This window comes from Mugil cephalus, chromosome 7, assembly GCF_022458985.1.
Source record: "Mugil cephalus isolate CIBA_MC_2020 chromosome 7, CIBA_Mcephalus_1.1, whole genome shotgun sequence".
Lineage (NCBI taxonomy): Eukaryota > Metazoa > Chordata > Actinopteri > Mugiliformes > Mugilidae > Mugil > Mugil cephalus.
This window is the reverse complement of record NC_061776.1, coordinates 16352957-16369967: the sequence shown is the minus strand read 5'-3', so window position 1 is coordinate 16369967 and position 17011 is coordinate 16352957. Positions and strand designations below refer to the sequence as shown.

Here is a 17011-nt window from a genome sequence, read left to right as displayed (position 1 = left end):
ACGGGGCTGAATTTTCTCTCTTCGCAATGGTGTATTTCTTTCACTTTCTCTGGCAACAGACCTGTTATCCCCTCCTTGCTCACCCCTCAGAAGTAAAGCCGTAACCTCCATTTGCACAGGTTAATGTGCAGCCACCTCAACATGAACATAAAACCACTACCAAGCCTTCTTGCGTGGGTGATCACTCCCTCTCCGCCGTCTCTTTCGGGCCTTTTATTCCTTCTCCATCCCGGCGTCTCCGTTACTTTCTCCGCACCTCAATCTCTCCTTCCCCCTCTCCAACTTGTAAATTGGACTCTGGCAACATTACGACGCTTTTCTCATTATTCCCATCACTCCGGCCAAATTGCCTTGTCTTTCAGGCCCATTGGCTTCTGCTCATTGGCTGCTCCCACAACCCGCGGGCTGCACAACTCTTTTTCCCCCCGTCTCGGGGCTGTTGCGGAGCAAAGATGGGACCAAGAAATGGATTCAATTCTACGGCAAATAAAACAACCTGAGGCCAGCGAGGACGGGCTGCTCCGCGGTGCACACTGTGATGCACTGCGGAACGTACGGACAAATTTACCGGCACTCGCTGGTAGAAAGGTACAAACATTATTGCTTTCCTGCTGCTAATCAACAGTTCATTAATTCGTCTAATTCAGGGCCAATGAAGCAGAGGCAGAGCCACTGTAGATGTGCGAGACAAACAGTCGGTTAAAGATGACATGTGCATGATGACAACCAACTGAAGGACGTTTTGCTCTGACTGTAATTTGCTATAATTGGTGTCATCAACTTTTTTAATGTATACCAGATTCTAATTAGAGTCGCTGCTTTGTACGCCACTCTTTTTTTAAAGCTGCGTGATTGAATCCAACATCAATCACTCACAACGCAGTGTACTCTAGAGCACAGGTGCTCAACAGGGGGTCTGTGACCCCTAGGGGGTCTGCAGAGGTACTGCAGGAGAGTCGCTAAATCTTATTTTCCCCCCAAGAATTTCCCCCCAAGACATTTTAGTAAAGGGATAAATGGAGGCAGAAGACGTCAAACTAGACCTGTAAATCTAAGCTTCCTGTGCGCAGTAGGCTCCGCCCATATTGCTGCTGAGCCAGGATGCATATTACACACTGACTATGTCAATTGAGTGAGAGGCTTTTCAGTCCCCCTGTGGATCCAGAAATCCATAAACGTATTAATATTTGAACCTGTGTATTATTTGAACAGCTTTTTATTGAATGCAAAATGATGATAATAATGTATATTTATACATAGCACTAGGCCAAGTTTAATATAGAACACCTACAGTAGGTATCAGATCACAAAATGAGACCAATGTTACATTATTCACTGTGTACAGAAACAAAGAGATGACACACAACACAACAGAAGATTTAACCCCAAACATTCAGACAGTCCAAGCAAAGCACAGAAAGAAGCAAAGTGGAACAACAACTACCAGAGGGCAGAGACGAAAAGTGAAGGAGCGAGATCTGGAAAAAAAAAAAAAAAAGGCACCGGAGACAGAATGGGTGGATGGAAAAGCGTGAGGGGACAGTTAAAATATGAGAGAGCCAAGGTAAAGGCTTAAGTCCTTTTGAGTTCACTCGACTGTGGGCCGGGTAGAACTGAAAGATCTCCTTTTTTTTTTTCTCCTCTTTCACTGTCTGCTGCAACCGAGCACCCACTGATTCTCTATTCTGCCCAGACACAATATGCGGCTCTTAGCAAATTCATTTCAGAGCTGCCCGCTGGTCATTGTAGAGTGGACAACAAATAAATAAATAAAGGCAGAAGGCTCACATAAACTGAAGCTGGAGTTGGTCTGCACTACACACATTAGAGAACCCATTACACACAGGTTATTTCTTTTAATACTGCTTATATTAACACTCTCCATGGAGTCCTCCACTGTGTCGCTTTGCTAATTCTTCAGCATTTCTGCTATTTCATGCCTACTAGGTGAGGTTTTTAGAAAGCAGTAGTTTCTTTTTCATTTTGTCTCCTTTCTAAAGCACCTGCACAAAAAAGAAAAAAAATAACAGCATCAAACTGCCTGTCAGTGCCTGAGTTTGACAGGCATTTGTAGTCCTCTTTCCCCTTCCCTATCTTTCTGCTCAGGCATGACCTAAAACAAAAAAAAAAACGGACAAAAAAAACTTCAAAAAAAACATGTCCGTCTGTTACCTCACGTTGTTGTCTGTCGGCCCCTCTCCCTCTCTCTCTGGTAATCCATTTCTCTCCTTTCATCTTCTCTTTTCAAAGGTTTTTTGTTCCGCGTGGGACAGAAATGACAACGCGTCCTCCTGTACCTTTCATATACAGTAAATAGGTGGGAAAAAAAGTCATCCTCATCCCACCTGTGCTATCTGTTTTTCTCTCGCTTCCGCGGTTTAAGGTGGGTTGAAATGACACAGACAAAACGCAGCAGCGATCCAGTACCATAAGCTGTGCGGAGACGATAAACTGACTACGAGGGATCAAAAGGATTGACACGTTCCTCTGTGGCGGCTGCCTGTTCAACGCCACCACAGCGAGGGGAAGAAGTGCTCCCGGCGCTCAGTCGGGATTTCATTCAATTACTAAATAAACAGCTCAATGGCAAAGCACCACAATAAGCGGCTTCTTTAAACCCCACACGGCATTATGTCCCATTATTATGGGTTCAGCTTGCGCTCGCGTTGACTTTGTCCTGCTTCACGATAAAAACATTTTTTTCTAAATGGTGGGCGTCCATTGGAAATGAAAAAATAATAATAATAATTATGCAGAGACAAGTAACTGAGATATTTCAGACGAATGATTTCTTTAATTTCCTGTTCTTGTTTTAGCGTACTCATGATTCATGTGAACTCTTCGAGCACCTGTCATAGACTTTTTTTTTTTGGATTTATAATTTTTTTTTTCATCTATCAACAAAGTGAAACTTTTATCAAGAGCGGGAACGAAGAAGAGGTGAGATTCAGGAAATGCAAAATGGGCGTCTGAAATATACCTTCATCGAGTGTTATCAGTATCAACTCTGCATCTACAGCAAACAAAAACAAAACATCTAACCCAACAACATCGACCAGGTATAAGCTGAGACATGTGATAGTCAAGTTCAAGATAATGATGATATGTGGAGCGACTCTATTTAGAGATTTATTTAGAAACAAATATGTAAGTAACTGTTGGACATACTACATTTCCACTTACCAATAAAAAGACACTATATTATAGACAGACAGACATATTGTATATACTATATAAAACTGGTCTTTCCTTGAAATAATCAGTGCACTGAAATTCATCTAGAGATCTTATTCATTACCTTTAAGACACGTCCTGGACCAGCGTCTAGCCATATCTGAGCTTTTAAACCCTTACAGCTTGAGATCCTGATGCAGCCCTGCATTGGTAATTACATAGTCTAGACAGATGATGACGGATTATCACGTTTTTCTCATCAGGGGAAAACTCTGAAAAAGCCGTCTGATGAGATCAAGCCAATATCTTTAAAATCTGAAGTTTGATGACTTCAATTCCTAAATTGTACTGCGCTGGTTGCTTTCTTGTTGTTTTTCTTCTCGTGCTTTTTGGGATGAAGAACCGTTTGCTTTGTTGTGACATGCTTTGGTCCGTTTTAGCTTTGTTTGAAAATGTTGTGCTGCAATTGCGCTTTCAGTCCTACATGGATTATACCACCGGTTAAAAGAAATGTCGGGTTTTTAAGTGGTAGGGACAGACTGTTAAGACATCCGGTATCGATCGAGCGTACACAGGGTTAAATTGGAGAAGCCTCCGGTACAGAGGGAGGTAAGGTCAGATTGAATGGGTTATCTCGGCTACATCTCTGTAGCAGGACATCAGATTGTGATGCTATCAGTTCCGGGAATAGCCTGGTGAGGAGGAGATACAAAGGTCCACTTCATTAGCAGAGAGCCTGTCACAGTGACAGACTGCTCTGTCTCTTTTCAACAGCATGGCCATAACGGAGCAAAACTAGAAATAGAAATGAAATCTCAACAGTAAGGGTACTATACACTATAAATAAAATGCGAATCACTTAAAGTACAGTCCGTGTTTCCAGTCATTCATTTGAGAATCATTTGGTATGAAACCTCTTTAGGAAAGTGTGCAAAGCCAGGCTCTAACAACAAGTAATCAATTCCTTATTGATTATGAAAATATGTGGGAAATGGCGGACGCCATTAAAGGCTGATCCTCAATTATGATGGTTCTAGCTGCCTGCTAGAGCAGCACGACCGCTATGCACCAGCTTCTTATGGGAAATCATTCTGGGGCTTTCTGACTTCAAAATGACATGGCAGAAGTGCAGATACACCAATCAGGCATAACATTATGACCACCGTCCAGTTGTGACTCATCAGAGAATGGCCATGGGACTTCTGAGGGTGTCCTGTGGTGTCTGGAAACAGGATGTTGTTAGAGGAGGGGCCTCTGTGGATCAGGATTGTTGCAGTACATCCCACAGCTACTTGATCAGTTTAGGATCTAGTGAACAACACCTTGTGCTGTTTTTCAGTGTTATTTATTTCTCCTGTCAGTGGTTTAAATGTTGTAGCTGTTCGGTGTATGCGGACTATTACAGCGAGTTCTGTCTGACTGCAGTTTGGTGGTTAGGGTTAGGGTCAGGAAGTCTTGTTCATTTCAGACCAGAACTCAATGAAAACTCCAGAGAACGGATGCTAATGGAAGGTTTGGAATGGAAACACTGCAGCACATTTGCAATACATGGAAGCAACTAACAAGACCAGCACTGAATAAATGTGTACTTTTGTGATTAATAACGTAATGAGGTAAAAGGTTCATTTAAAATTCAAAGATTCCATGTCAAAATATGTCATTATGACATGAAGTTTGACTAAAAGGTTGAACCATTAGCCTTGGAAGGTATGGTTATTATTTACTGGCGGGTGAACCAAAGGATTAATTCGATCATTAAAATATTAACTGACAGATTAATCAATTTAAAACAAAATCATATCTGCATGGTGACACATTCTTAAATTTCATAGGGTCGTCTTAAGTCTACTGCACCCACTTAAATATAGTTACATGTTACTAATTTTGTGTTACTATTTTTTAGTATTTCATGTTGTCAAGCTTAATTGTGTATATAGTATAGGGCTGCACGATAAATCCTTAAAAAAATCTCAATTTACACATACAGGTGATCTCATTTCGAAACAGCATTTTATTTCACGAGCGGCATCACAAACAAATGCTCCCATTTCTTCACGGATTTTTTCAAGCGCCCCTAAAAGCGGCACTGCCGCTGACTCCTCCCTCGACCTATGGTAAAGCGTCTTTACAACACATGATTCCGTCAGTGGAGGAAGCCCGTCTGCAGTTGAGTCAGTGCGTTTACATGCGGAGCTTAATCGAGCTATGATCAAAATTCGACGTTCTGACTACAGTCTTTGTCCTAGTTTACAAAGTCGAATAACGGTTCTCCTCCTCCACACTAGGTGGCGATACGTGTCTTTTCAGCAAGATAATACCATGTTAATATGGCCCGTTTTCCGGTTGACCTATTACATCATATAATAAACAAGAGTCGTTCATGTGGAAGGCCGGCATTTCAAACAACAATCAGACGGATAATAGTACATTTTTTAATCTTGTACGTAATGTTCGTGCTACTTCTGGTGCAGATAAGTTGCATGTTGTCCTTCAATATATCCTTCAGATGGTTCTTCTAGCGGCTCCGTTTAGCTTCTTCTGTGACCGGCTTTCTTGGTTGTTTTTGTTCCGGGGTCACACACCAGCGCAGTGGCTGTGGAGCATGCGCTCATGCATTATCCGATTGGAAAACTGCGGTTACCATATACATGTTGGCGAAAATCGAATTCCAATCGCATTATCTGGGTGTCTCAATCGGATAATGAGAACCCTGATTTTCATCGGAGTATCGTGTTTACATGCACTTAAGTTTTGCTGTTATAGTTCGATTAAGGCAATAATTCATTTTTTTCATGTGCATGTAAACACACTGATTGTGTGGAAACAGTGAGGGAGAGAATCAGAGAGAAGTCAGCGGTAAAGTGAGTTAAATGGATGTCTAACAAGCTAACAAGCCTATTGTTGAAACGTATGCTCTACGTTCTGAGGAAGTCTCAATGTTTTATACTCTACTTGGAAGACCATTTGAATGTTTTTTGTTTTCTTTGTTTTGTTTTTTTTTTTTGCTTTGTTAAAGTTTATCAGTGCAATAAACAATTTCTTAAAAAAATAAAAAATAAATCGTGCCAAAGAATCATGATCTCAATTCTAAGCAAAAAAATGATTATTCACATGTTTTCCAGAATCGTGCAGCCCTAACAGAGTGCATGCACTTTTGAATGTGTTTGAGGTAATTTAGAATGGTTTTTATATTTTGAACTTAGGGTTGGGGTTTGAGGTAAATCAAGTTATTGTGATGTATGATATATAGCATGCTCTGTGCCCCATGATGTTATGAGTCATGACAAAAGAGACATAAGACAAAGATGCGTTATCTATCAAATTCCAAAACCTGTCTCAGGGAAACATCAGTCAAATCTCAATTCAGACGCGTGCAGTAAAATGTGTCTGCCATCAAAGAAAGTTGAAAGAACTTCACATTCAAAGATTTTAAAGTAGCTCTCTGTTTGGGGTCTGTCGGGTAACGTTACGTTTCATGTGGTTTCCTGTGTCACGTATTCACGACGTTGACTCCCCGTAGTGGAGACGCACTCCCACATCGCTGGCTCATTACAGTCACAATATAGCTGTTTGGCTGACTTTGAGTGGCAGTGCCTTCTATTCAGATTATCTCTTGGTGTGACTAAGATTTCCATCTCCATGCTGAATTTATCAGTCCTGTCAAACAGTGCAGATGTCTGATCGGATGCAGCCACACAGGGCTTTGCCTGTCTTTAAAGGAAGAGGCTTTGTGTTTGTCTGCTGCTTTCCTGGATGCCCACTGTCTCCTAGCAGTGGTGCCATAATCAGGTCTGACACAGGCACACAGACCATAATCCCCATTGATTAAAAACCTAAGATCAAAGCCTTCCACTGCTGTCACTCTCACCTCTTGTCTTCACTCCGCTCATACTGTTTCTCTCTCCATCCTTATTCATCTCCGTTTGCATTGTGCCCTTCTTTTTACGTCTCTTTTCTGCTCAGGGGTTTAATTTGGTCTTCTCCCGACTTTGATTTGCCTTATCAGCCCCTGCATGTCTTTAAAAAGCTGCTGTATGCTGACATGTTACTAATAACCAGCACTTCAGTCACTATAAACCAAATAAAGTCACTCAATGTGAAACCCGTTTCGTTTGTCATGACTGGCCACATTCAGTCGTTTGGTAAATTCAAAATCACGGCAGATGCTGCGGGCGGCTCTTCTTCTCCTGTTTAATGACTGCAGGAGTAATAAAGCAGCTTAATCAGTGGAAAGGTTGGCAATAAAAACACAAAAGAGCCTCTGTGTGTTTTCCCTTTTCTCCCTCTGCTCCAATTGACATACTCCAAGAACTCCATTAAGACAATGAACAAATTATATGCCCAAATTTTCTTTAAGGTTCATTCCAAACTATTTAAGCCGATATCTGCCTTCATGTGTTAGCCTTATATATTCAGAATAAAAGCACTGGCACAATAAAAAAACACTACTGAGCCTCCAGCAGAACTGGACACAGCATTACAACATGCCCTCATAGATAAAAGTCAGTATAGGTCAACAGCGAAAACAACTGCCGGAGTAAGTCAAATGGTCTTTCAGCCACAAGAATGGGCTTTGTGCTCCATAACGGTCCTTTATTTTCTCATATAGTTGACTGACAATTCAATTTTTTAATTAATACTTTGGTTTTCAGTGGCTATTTGGTTAATTTAGGCAGCTACGGAGCGTGGTTATAATGGAAACACGTCAAGGTTTGGGTTAAAGGAGACCCGTCCACTAGATTTTACATGCACACCATTCATGGGCTTCACTACTTGAAGACTGGTCATTTCAGTCAAATTAAAAGTTTGATCACTACTGGGCTGCAGTCAAACATGAATAAAAGATTCGTCTGACGTCTCAATACACAATGCTTGTAATTAAACAGTTGTCAAACAGAAAACATCAGAACTACGGAGAATACAGATCCCCACTGCTGAGAAATAAAACATCCACACACTTCGAAATAAATCATTTACTTAACAAAATATAACTTCAAAATAACCTCATCAAATGCACGTCCCTATGTCAAAAGTAAAAGCTCTCAATTAATTAGGTGATTCATATGCACCCACTCCTATAAGAAAAACAATAAAGCAGAACCCCAGAGCTCCTCATCATAATCCTGTTTATACAACTAACAGATTTATTGTCATTATGAGGAGGAAATGGTGTTTGGAGTTTTGGAGCGTGTGACACATCCTGAGGACTCTTGTTACACTCATGATAATCACTTATAAGTGAAATCTGCATGAAATATCTCCCTGGTCCAGCGTGTGAGCACAGTGGGTCGTGTACCTATTTTGCACATCCCAGGGCAGAAAAACTAATTAAGTGATGAAGGTACTCAAGCTGTTTAACTAGTGTGTAATTAGGCAGAGTAGTGCATCATCACATTCCAAAATAAGGCAGTGCAAGTGAAACCCATTTAGCATTGCTAAGGTGGCTTTCTTCTACTTATGTAGAGGCATTACTCTGCATTGAAAGGGTTGTTCTGTGGTATATTACATGTACAGGAGGCGTTGTGTAGAAGTCGACTAGTCAGTGTGTTGACTTTTAACCCTTTTAACTATCCCTTCATACAGCACGCTGTACAGTCCTATAGAATGCTATTGATGGTGCAGACATTGTTGCAAAGCAATACTTTCTACTGTGTTTCTATTATTGATTTGTCTTTCATCACATAATAGTTAAAGGAGTCAATGTTAAAGGAGCAGCCAGTTTAGGTGTCATGCTTTAGTCAATTCAAACCACTACAACCGCTCTTTGTATCCGTGATAAGGCGGTGATCTAAGCAGACAGCATTTCTATCGGAATTCTCTACGGCTCTCCCTACACCCAGCATCGGCCGAACCTTTCCACGAATCACGGCAAGTTTCGTTCGGAGCTTCGAAACGTCCAAAACGAGGCACGTTCAGACTTCCACGAAATGAAAACGATACCGAGACAACGTTCCAGAGCAGCGCCCACGCCAGAAGAGACCTAATAATTTAATCGACCGTGTCCATTTGTTATTTGGTTACCAAAAACAAAGCGGACGTTTGCTCGACTGCGCGAGCCAAACGCGAGCTCTAAGCAATCTGCAGGTAGAAAAAACATTAACGGCTGATTGCATGCGCTCTGGTGCACGTTTGTACTGTTTTTGTGAGTTTACTTGCAGCAATCCTGCCCTCAAGCAACGTCGGCAAACCCCGGTCTGCGCTCAGTTAGCGTCAGTAGATACGTGTTAATGTACATCAGTCATCACAAAGTTGCATTTTCTTCCATGTTAAAGATGTCTGGGTTTATTTACACAAACAGGCAGCGGCACAGCAACGGTTGTGTGTCCGCGCGAGAGAGAGTGTTTGTGTGTGTCGATCTCCATGTGATGGAGAACTGACAATTCATTTGTGCTCCTATTAGGACGGCAGTCGCGGTGATGAATACATACATGGAAATTAGCCCAAGATGAGGCCTAATTGTCTGATTAGATGTGCTTCAGGTTGATAGATGCACAATAAGACCATGCACATAAAGCAGTCATTAAGGAACATTAGACCATTAAATTGAACATTACACTATAGCCAGAGGGGAAAATATGGATGTTCATTAATTGTCTCAACACGTAGTTTGTGTGTGTGTGTGTGTGCGCACTGTACCTTTGCTGTGAGGACTTTGTGCTCTTGTTGCCAGTCTCTCTGTCTGTCTCCGCACCTGTCCGGGAGAGCGAAAACAATAAATTAGCATTACAACAACGACACATTTGAACTGCTCTGTCCCTCACTTAAGAGCACAGCTTTCTCCAGAAACGATTTGAAATGCAAATCGCTCGGTGGCAAAGACGCGCCGGCTGCACCACCTCTCACGCCGCAGAAGCATTTATTACTCCCACACATAACCCCGTCTGACACGCATACAAACCACAGGTAGAAATGCGCAGTCTTCGCTGCTCGTTGTAACTTGGCGGCGCCTATATGGTAAATTAGGGATGCGAGTCAGCATTTAATTTCACAGGGCAAACACGGAGCGTCGCCTCCGACGCCGCTTGTAATGCATCTCACAGACACACACGTGAACAATAGCTCGGGCCCGGCAGGGTTCCCGCACGAGCGTAAATGTGTACATTTTCTCCCGCTGAGAAGGAACAGGGACGTACCCACGGCTGTTCTATCAACTTCGAAGAAATGATTAAAAAAAAAAAAAAAAAAAAAAAAAAAACAAGTTCTCATTTGCTTTCCTCATCTGGTGTGACGCTTTTCTCCGTCTTGTGTTTCTTGTAACTCACCTCCTGAGGCACAGTCGTTCAAAAACACACACACACACGTGCGCGCGCCCACGCAAACACAAACCCCGAGCCGCGCTTGCTCTCGAGGGCGTCTCACCCTCTGAGAGATAAAATGACATGCTTTGCTGGCCCGGCTGTTTACGGCTCAGAGGAATTGCAAATTCTCTGAAAACTGTCATTTTCACTCGGGTTCCTTAAAGCAAAGGAGGTTGATTAAGTAAACAGAAGAGCTGGGCTCCAGCGTTAGTTCTTCAAACACAGTGAAAGTCTCCATACGTCCCCTTCATGAGGGAAATCAACATGCAAATATGATTGTCAGAACGTATATTGCAGCGTGTTTATTACACATTTGCTACTTCATGTGCAGTATGATGTCTGGTGCTGGAGTCTGCAGCACAACACAAAAAAACACGCATTATTTTATATTTTATTAAAGTAAAATGTGTACTGAAAGGTTCATGTGTAATGTTAGCATTTATGTTGTTGTTGTGATTTCGTCCAAACACAAATGTGCAACATTAACTCATCTTTTTACTTAGGTACTCTCCATCAACTCCTACAAAAAATATACAAAAAATACAAAAAATAAATAAATAAATGAATAAATGAATAAATGAATACTGCGCTGCTAAAATGTATTAGCTGTTAAAAGCTCCATTATCTGTCTGCTGCTTGGTGAAACATATTGTCTATTTACTGCAGCTTTTTCACTCAAAGCTGAACACGCTCTGGACACAACCCTGATGAAAGTAAAACTACAACAATGAACTGAAAAAAAAAAATGTTCAAAACAGTAGAAAATGTCGTGGTTAAAATGAGACTAAATGTGACTATAAAAAAAAAGCAAACTCTCATGTCCAAGTCAGTCTTTGTGGACCACAACATGTACCCTCAGCTTCTCCCTATAAGGTTTAGTTCCACTGTGTCACGAGGATGTTAAACATCATTTACAGGCAAGTATAAACCAATCAGGCATAACATTATGACCACCTCCGTAAAATTGTATAGGTCTCCCTGGTTTGTCCAAGACAGTTGTGACTCATCAGAGAATGGACATGGGTCTTCTGAGAGTGTCCTGCGTTGTCTGGAAACTGAATGTTGTTAGTGGGGGGCCTTCGGGTGCTACGGGTTGAGGGGAGGGGCCTCTGTGGATCATCCCACAGATATATGATCAGTTTGGGATCTAGTGACTTTGGAGGCCAGGTCAACACCTGGTACCTTTCTTTGTGTTTTGTGTGTCTGTGTCAGGCTGCATCCTGCTGGCGATGGGTGCTGCCATCAAAGAGTGTCATTACTATGGGGTGGGGGTGTCTGGTCTGGTCTAGGTGGGTGGTACATGTCTAAGTAACATCCGCATGAATTGAACTGTCACAAGTTGTTTTCAATGTTCTGGGTGATGGGTGTAAGTAATGATATATCACGAATTTGAGCCATTCCACTGTGGAGTAAGAAAGAGTTTCGGATTCTGACCAAACATTTGGTTGTCAAGTTGAATTGTGGGTAATGTAGGGTAGGTAGGGTAGGTGAGAGGCTTGAATGAAGAACGTGAACGTGTGAAGTAAAGAAGACAAAGCTGCCTTGCCTGTTTTTGTTTTTTGATACTGTGAAATTGCAGTCAGTGTTGTAGAGCAGTTAAATTATTAAACCATTTTAGCCCAATTCACAGTGTATGGTTTACGTGTTGAGAAGTATCAAGAAAATATCAATATGAAAAAGAAATACAGAAGAAGCCACCAAAACTTGGACGCATCAGTGTGCATAGACATGTATTTACAAACTCATAGTCAATAATTCATACAGCCTTTTTGCCTCCTGTATTCTGTTCGACTGAGAGAGAAGAAAGTTTGCGATGGTCCAGTTTCCTTCTTCAGAACGCTTTGTAGTTGTGAGCACAACACGGAGGAAAAAGCTTTTGAATGTAAATCAAGTTTTGTTGCTGCAGTTTATTCGCTGGGCCAGCAGCCCAGGAAGAAAAGAAAAATGCTGTTAAAGCACAAAAAAAAAGAAAAAAAATCAGAGTATAAATAAACAATGTAAGACAACAGAAGTGAATGTGTGTAATAAATGATTTGCATTTCTCCATCCTGGTTTCAGACCCACCAAACAAAGAACGGCAGCGCGTTTACGAGGGAAACTTGGGGAGGATGGATTACTGATTGGACTGTAAAGGTCTCGAGAAGCAAAAAATAAATAAAATAAATAAACAATGGGAATGGAAATTTTGGCGTGCCAGTCTCATGAATTCACAAAGCGCATTATAGAGTAGAACAAAAGGATTCGTCCCCGTTTGCTGACTTGTTCCACGGCTCCCATCTGCTGTTATTATATGACCGTTCTTTTAAGTGATGGCTTCAATACAATTAATGGATGTTAAAAAAGGGAGACAATAAAAGCGCGTCTCCACAGAGGGACATATGCCAAGCTCACTGCATTTAGTGCTGTCATTTGATTTGCATTGCAGTTGTGTGGAACTGAATGTGATTATTACTTTAGGGACTTTTGGGAGTTTTACTTTCTCCCTGAGCGAGGGGCGGAGGCCGTATATAAAAATGAAAACAGCCACAGTGTGGTTATCCCTTTGGTTTGGAGATTACCTCAAGCATTGCCATCTTTATATTTTTGAATCTACAACATAGGTCATCAACAGGAGGTCTGCGGTGGGGGGTGCAAAGTCGTGGGTTGATTTTTAATATGTTTTTTTTTTAATTTTCCCCCACAAATCTATATTTCTTTAAACGCACATTAATGTGAATCCAACATATTTTAGTAAAGGGATAAATGGGGGCAGAAGACGTTATCTTTCAGTCAGCGCTTCACTCATTTGGCGATACAGGAGCCGTGTGGACAGTGCAGCGTTTCACACAGAGCGCCACACCAGACCTGTCAATCTAAGCTTCATGTGCACAGTAGGCCCCGCCCCTTATCGCTGCCGTACATTCAGCTCATGACATCATAATGACCTGTTGATAAGACGTTCATGCAGCACCTGGCGACCATCAGTGATATTACACTTTGAGCCACGTCTGAAGTAGATTCACTTTTCAGACCCTGTGGCTCCGTCCATCTTTTCAATACTGTACAGTTTATGAACGGAAAACAGCAGCTTTGTCCAAGAATTTATGCACAAACGAGATCCACTGCCATTTCATAATAATAATAATAATAATAACAAAAAAAAACAACTAAGTAAACACCTCAATAATGTCACTGACCTCCATCCTTAGTGTATTTGTTCAGGAGCTCTGATGTCTGTACATCACACTGAACCATGATTGGTGTAGTCGTGGTCTGAAATGGATAATGCTTATTTTTAATTGAATTTAACTGTAATTGAAACAACCTAAATAAGACCAATATAAGCTAAACTTTATCTGAATGCTAGTGACACATCATTTGTCCGCCTCTGCGCCTTTTACCTGTACATGATAAAAACTATCGACAAAGAGACTCAAAATAAATTGTCAGGATTTGTTTTTAACATGTCGAGATAAATTCAAAACACACAGAACTTAATGTATATTGCTGTCTGTAGCCCTAAACCCGAACATAATCCAATACCAAAGCCGGCCGAGCCACTACATAAATCATATTGGCTTATTGAATCGAGAAAGTATGAAATATCTCAGAAGATAGATAGTTGGTATTTAGTCAGGATGGCACACGGCCAATAGTGAATTCTCTGGTGTGTTCGAGTGTGTGTGTTCGAGTGTGTGTGTGTGTGTGTGTGTGTGTGCGTGCATGAGAGAGAGAGTACGAAACGGTTTCACACACGGGTCTCGGTGAGTTCGGGCCTTGTCTCTCACTGTGCAATTTTTTTTATCAGTGGATGATCCCATTTCCGTTGTGTTGATGCAGCAGATGGATTCCCTCCCGCTAACCATTCATCACCTGCCACACCAAAACCTGCCTTTGCCCCCTTTTTACGCCAGTGAAAAATGGGTTTTGGATCTTTTTCCTCGAGAAAATAAAAATCGTTTAACGTGTCACCAAAAAGGTTCCATCACACACGGTCCTACTGGAGAGTCTGAGTGAAGAAGTTTATTTTATTCTATTCAGAGAAAGTGAGAGGACCGGGACACCACAGGGCAATGGGCAAACTTAAAACTGTTGTGGAGACAACTTTTAATTAAATTTTCTGTATTAATGGTTGTTTGTTTTTTTGGATAAAGCAGTTAACTGCCTCAAATACTTATTGTAAATATGTGAAATGTTGAAAGATAAACAGACGAGACATTAAAGATAAAGAAGCTACCTGTAATTAATTAAGTATTTAGCTACTATAAACTAATTCAAAAACTTTTCTCACCTTTAAGACTGACAAAAACAGTCATTTAAATTCTTTCAGTGTGTAAATATAATGTCCTTTCACTGACTACTGAGCATGCCTTGAATTTTAAATAGTTCTGTTCATAATTATCTTCATGAAAAATAGAGATGTCATTCAGGAAATATTTATAATTCACGTCAAGAAGCGGTGAAAAAGGTAAACATTGCCTTTTTTGTCTCTGAGTGACAAAGATGTTTTAAATGTCAGGATTTAATTTAAAAATCTCTCCACTATGTTATTAACAATGAAGTCAACGCTGTTAGCGACACCATTAGCTCGTCCGTGGCAGTGAGGGCAGCTGAAAATTACACGTTTGTTCCATCAGCAGAGCAGGAAACGAAATTCAAAGACGACTTCACTTACAAGAGGACGACTTTGATTTCCTGTCTTGAGACTTTTGCAGAAATGCTTCAGCTCTATGACAGATTAAGTTTTTAAACCAGTCTCTGTTTATTACGACTTTCTAACGACGGTTCTGCCAACGGCAACAGAAGTTAGGGAACATTCGGTGGTGGAGTCTCTGAATCACACTGCTTGGACCACGTATTTATTCAATGAGGTGATTGCTTAGACCATCTTCTGAGTGCTACATTGATCAGGCTCTGGGTGATTCAGCTCAGGAGGTGGCTATGACTAATCAATCACACATGCTTCGCTGGAGAATGTAGTTTTTTTCTTAAAAAGTTTTTAAAAGTTGGGAAAAGTAAACGCTCGGGAAATCTTCAGTCTAAAGCAGTAAACGTTTTTAAGGCCAAGGACCCGAAACTGATGGAGAGATTACTACATGCTACTATGTGTGTTTTATATTAAACTAGGCCTAGAGTAAATTATAAATATCCATTTTAATTTTGCATTCACTATTAAGTTATTCAAAAATACATAGGTTCAAATATTATTATTTTTCTTAAATTTCAGTTGGCTGTGCAACTGGTGTAAACATAAACATACCTAATGTTAGCAGCTACAATTTTAGCTTCTCTTCTGCGTCTGGGATTGATTGAGGACTAAATAGGCTCTCAGCAAACAGGAGGAACCTGACAGAGTCAGTGTGTAATATGTGGCCTCCTGATTGGCTCAGCAGCGATAAGGGGCGGGGCCTATTGTGTACAGAAGGTTTAGATTGACAGGTCTAGTGTGACGCTCTGTGTGAAATGGTGCGCTGCTGAGGCAGCTCCTGTATCACTGAATGAGTGAAGGGCTTATTGAAAGATAACGTCTTCTGCCTCCATTTATCCCTTTACTAAAATATGTTGGATTCGCATTAATGTGTACTAGAAATTTAAATTTGTGGGGGAAAATTATATTTATATATACATATATAAAAAATGTCTAATCAACCAAAGATTTTGTGACCCCCTGCAGTATCTCTGCGGACCCCCTAGAGGTCTCGGACCCCCTGTTGAAGACCTATCACAATCAGAATCAGAATCAGAAAAAACTTTATTTATCCCTGAAGGGCAATTAGGAGGGTGAAGAGCGGTACATAAAATAAGAGCAGGAGAATAAAATAACAAAAGAATAAAAAATTGCAAAAGTGGGGAAAAAACAGCATATTAGGTACAATGGCAGGTCTGCTGCCAGTAACAGGAGAGAGATGAATTGTGGAAAATAATATGGCCAAAATGTAACTGTAAAACAGCAGATACAAGAGATACAACAGATCCAGGTCAAAAAAGGATCTGTATTATTTCACATTAATACATTTCGGTCTTTCTATTTTTTTGAAAATGATGTGAATGTGTTGGTTTTGATTGTAATTCATTCACTGACTGTCTCACAAAGACTCTGGCTTTGTTCAGGTGTGTGAAGGTTTCGATGTAAAATGGGAAAATAAATAAATAGTTCAAGGCTGCGCAATCAGCATGATCACAGTTGTTACATCCACCGTATCTAATTTCTTCCCACACAAATCTTACCTCTCGCCTCTACCAATCAAATGTGACTCGGTCTTAATGATTCGCGTATCGCCGCATTCACAGCGCGAGGAACCTGCCTGTGTACACACAAACAGATACGGCGCGCAAGAAAACATTAGATGGATCCAAAGCTGCAGACAAAACCGCAGGCGGACGTGCGGCGGACTGCCGGCGCGGTGACGCCACTGAATCACGGGGACTGTTAATTATGATGGTAATCGACCCCAAAGAGACAAGGTGCAGACGGAGACAAGGTGACAGGCAGCCTGAGAAAGTCAACACGAGAATATGCTGAAGAATGAGTGGGAGAATCGAGAGAGCGGATTCCCAGG

The 17011-nt window shown here is 41.1% G+C and overlaps 1 protein-coding gene across 3 annotated transcripts in view; it reads right to left on the bottom strand.

Moving 5' to 3' along the window:
• Nucleotides 1-17011, bottom strand: part of tnr (tenascin R (restrictin, janusin)) — a 162526-nt gene that overhangs the window by 74113 nt on the left and 71402 nt on the right. For all 3 annotated transcript variants that reach the window (XM_047590240.1, XM_047590241.1, XM_047590242.1), the window contains exon 3: nucleotides 9811-9865. The gene's annotated coding sequence lies outside the window, so the exon portion shown is untranslated. The remainder of the gene's footprint in view (nucleotides 1-9810; nucleotides 9866-17011) is intronic.